Here is a 4,149-nt window from a genome sequence, read left to right on the forward strand (position 1 = left end):
GCCACCTGGCCCTGAGGACTCAGCAACAGCTCCCGGGAGAGCCCGCAGGGCGGGGGCCACCGTGGCCAGGGCTCGCTGCCTGGGCTCCATTCTCAGCCAGGATACCACTGTGGGGCTCGGGCAAATTTCACCCATAGTGAGGACGGCAGGTACCTGCATCTACCCGTCGTGAAGACTGGGTTAAGTCGGATATAAAAGTGCCTCGTGTCGGGCCCTCCCTGCTGGCACAGGGCTAAAGAGCAGCACTAGGAAGCTGTCACAGCCACGGCAGCTGGAGTTTGATCCCCGGCCAGGGAGGGACCCACAGGACGCCGCAGCACACAGATCCTGTCTAACAGCTGCTCCCCTCTGCCAGGTGTTTCAGTCAGTCTGCCTGTTCTGCTCCCCACTCCGCCTCTGGTGAATGCTCTCAGCCCCCACCGCCTCCGGCCAGTACCCCAGTTCTGTATGCATAAATGCATACATCTTTTTAAAATAAACAAATAAAAGTACCTAGTATAGCACCTGCATATTAAAGGCTTCAGACATCTCTGCAGTATTAACAATTGAAATCGAATCCCACAAGAGAGGAAATTATTGGTGGAGCCATTTTTCATTCCACAGATGATGAAACTGCAGCTCTGAGAGGCTGAGGTGTCCCAGACCAACCCATACGTGGAAGCACCAGGGCTTGAGCCCAAGCACCTTGGGGTGGGGCCCCACTTATCTCCCTGGCCTCTGTTCCGCTCTTCCTTGACACACTGTCCCCAGCCTCTGCCCTCTTGTCTGTTCTTCGGGCACACCAAGTCCTTTCCTGCGAGACTTACTGTTTTGCGACCTTCGGGTGACAAACGACGTCTGCCCCCAAAGAGACTGTCCCCAGTCATCCCATCCTAAAGCAATCTCCCTCTTTTCTTTTTTTCCTTCACAGAATTGATCACAAGTGGAAATAACCTCCCTTTGATTTATTTGCTTCTTTATTATCTGTCTTGTCCTAACAAAATACAAGTTCCTCAAAGACAGGAATTTGTCCGTCTTGTTCACCACTGTACCCCCAATTTCTAACACGGTGTGGTGCAGGGAGTGGGTGTTACATATTGATTATACAAGTGATTGGGTAGTTAGAGTCATATGCTGGGAATTTTCCCCAGTACGGTTAAATGGGATGCGGAGTGTTGGAGAAGTTTCAGACAATTTGAGCACTACCTAGTAGGTGCTAAATTACTATTTGGTGACTAAATGATGCTCCAAGCATTGACTGAGGTTCTCCGTGCAAGTCTCTGACCTGCCTCCTTCTGCCCATTTATTTAGGGCTGATTGGGCCAGGCTCAAGGAGAACGTACCTATGAGGATCCCCTTTCTGAAGCGCCAGAATCTTCCCCTGGTCCTTGCTTTAGGGATGACTCTGCTGTGCACCTCTCTGCAGTGCACTTTCCTGTGCCAGGGGCTCTCGGGAGCACTGAGGAGGAGCCTGGGACTCACTTCTGGAGAAAGGGCTCCGCCCACATGTTCGTTTCCAGTGAGTATAATACAGCTCTGTGCCAACAAATCTAATGAATTCATAATAGTCTGAGGGCTAATGGGGCCTGTGTGGCTTAATTAGCCTCTCTGATTACCCCTGGGGATTCTTAGATGGCTCCAAAGTTCTAGGAAATGGAATCTGAGGCAGAAAGTGACAGAGCAAACAAGGGACAATGAACAGGAAAGAAGACAGGGAACTTTTCTTTTAAGTCGCTCTTCACAATGGTCCTTCCTAGCCCCAGGGTCTTAAATATAATATACAGTACAGGTTAAGAGGATGATGGCCATGGATTAGAATCTTAGCTCTCGGGTAAGTTATATCATCTCCCTAAACCTGTTTCCTCTTTGATAAAATGGGTATCGAGAGAAATCAGCCACAGTGTGGGGATTAAATAAGATAACGCAGCTGAGTAGACTGTAAGACACAGGAAGAATTCAGTAAAGGTCTGTTAATATTATTATACAAGGGTGGTACCTAGAGAAATTTATGCCGAGAGGATAGTGGGGCCTCCCTGGTGGCACAAGGGGTTAAAGCGCAGCGCTGTGAAGCTGTCCGCAGCCACTGCAGCACGAGTTCGATCCCCGGCCAGGGAGGGACCCACGGGGCGCGGCAGCCCCCTCCCGGCCCCCGCTGCTCCCTCGGCAGTGGGTTTCAGTACATCCGCCTGTTCTGTTCCTCACTCTGTCTCTGGTGAATCCTCTCACTCCCCGACACCTCTGGCCTGTGCCCAAGTTCTTGTGTGCACAAATAAGTAAATCTTAAAAAGAAAAGAAAAGAAAACTGTTTTCTGGGCCCTCCCCATTGGCACAGCTGCAGCCTCTTCAGTGTGAGTTCAGTCCCCACCCGGAGCTGACCCAGGTGGCGAGGCAGACCCCTCCGGACCTGCCCGCTGCTCCCCTCAGCAGTGGACTTCATCTGCCTGTCTGCTCCCCACTCTGTGTCTGGTGAATCCTCTCACCGCCCCTGCACTTCTGGCCTGCACCCTCAGTTCTGTATGCATAAATAAATAAATCTTTAAAAAAGAAAAGAAAACTGGTTTCTTTGACCCAGTAAGGCATACATTCTTTTTTTTTTTTAAGATTTATTTATTTATGCACAAGAACTGGGGTACAGGCCAGAGGTGCAGAGACAGTGAGAAGACTCACCAGACACAGAGTGGGGAGCAGAAAAGGCAGACTGATGAAGTACACTGCTGAGGGGAGCAGTGGGGAGACAGGAGAGGTCTGCTGTGTCCTGTGGGTCCCTCCCTGGCTGGGGATTCACCTCGGAGCTGAAGTGGCTGCCAGTAGCTTCCTAGTGCTTTGTTTTAACCGGCCACCAGAGAGGGCCCGTAGGCATAAATTCTTCAAACTCCCAGCAGCAGCGAAGCCCAGTTGCAAGCCCCCTCCCCCCATGTGTCCTGTCTCAAGCAGGAGGACACACAGGATCACAATCCTGCACTTTGCCTCTGGGAGGTGGTGAAATGACTAAAAACTAAACTATTTGGGCCCAAGGACACCCCTGGTCTGCGACCTTGGACAACAGGGCTCCTGGGATCTTTTCGATTGTCCTGACTTCTCTTGTTAAAAGTTCGGCTGCCCCACCTTGCTGAAAGGCAGCAAGCTGCAGGATTCTGGGGCCTTAGAGGCGTGGAACACACACGTCCAATTTTGTCCTGCGCTGCATCCCAGCCTTGAGGCACAGCCTGGGCTAGTCCAGGCGGATGCCTGGCTGGAAGGGTGGGGTCTGCTGCCCGCCAGCCTGCCAGCCACTGTGACTCACCCTCCTCTTTCTCCCTCAAGTCTCCCTGCCTACCCCAACCAACTTGGGGGAGAGACTGACTAGAGGCAGAGAGTCCTAGAACATCATGGGGCAGGAGGCACCAACACTCATATTTTAAGGAGGAGAAAACTGAGAGCCAGAGAGAGAGCCAGAAACTCTGTCAAGGTCACAAGCAGACGCTAAACATTCCATCCGTACATCTTCAAGCCTCTGGTTTCTCCCTCTTGTTTTAAAATTTAAATATGAAAATTGCTGGTAACCAAGAGGTAAACATGATTTCCAAAGCCAGTGCTAACATTTTAAGTTTCCCTTTTCACTTCAACATTCATGGCTCACATTCTAAGTCATTTCAGTTTGCCATCACTCAAGAATCAGGGATGCTCCCCCAACATTCAGGCTGACCCAGTGGGAACCACAGGGGCAGGCAGGTCCCTCCAGGGCTTCTGAACCCCTCAACCCACACCAGGGCCTGCGTCATCCTTCCCTTTTCTAGGGCTAAGGGGAGGTTGATTCTCCCCGGTCCTTCACTGCTGCGAGTCGGTGGCCCCTAAAAAGGAATAAGTTGGCTTGATGCCTCACAAAATTTGTTAAGCCTCCACAAACACGGCGGATGCCCGATTTAGGGGTGGTGTTTGTGTCCGTGGGGGGGAGTGTCATTGTGCAGCCCAGGAGGAAGTTAAGATGCTGGCATGGTTAGGGGGACCCGAGCTGATGGTCTGAACCTGAGGAGACAGATGCCCAGCAATATCTGCATCGCCTCCGCGAAGCTCATCCCCCCCTCAAGCTAAAAAGTGGGGTTCAGACCCAGGTCGTTTACAAACTTCCTGGTGACAGGTGCGGGAAGACAGGGGTGGGAAGTTGGGGACCAGGAGGCCAAACAGAACCTT

The 4,149-nt window shown here is 51.7% G+C and overlaps 1 protein-coding gene across 3 annotated transcripts in view; it reads right to left on the minus strand.

The window, feature by feature from the left end:
• The window catches only part of DGKA (diacylglycerol kinase, alpha 80kDa), a 29,787-nt gene that overhangs the window by 11,702 nt on the left and 13,936 nt on the right, over positions 1-4,149 (minus strand). The window lies entirely within an intron of this gene.

The sequence above is a fragment of the Condylura cristata genome, unplaced genomic scaffold (genome assembly GCF_000260355.1).
Source record: "Condylura cristata isolate star-nosed mole 26May11 unplaced genomic scaffold, ConCri1.0 scaffold00034, whole genome shotgun sequence".
Taxonomy (NCBI): Eukaryota; Metazoa; Chordata; class Mammalia; order Eulipotyphla; family Talpidae; genus Condylura; species Condylura cristata.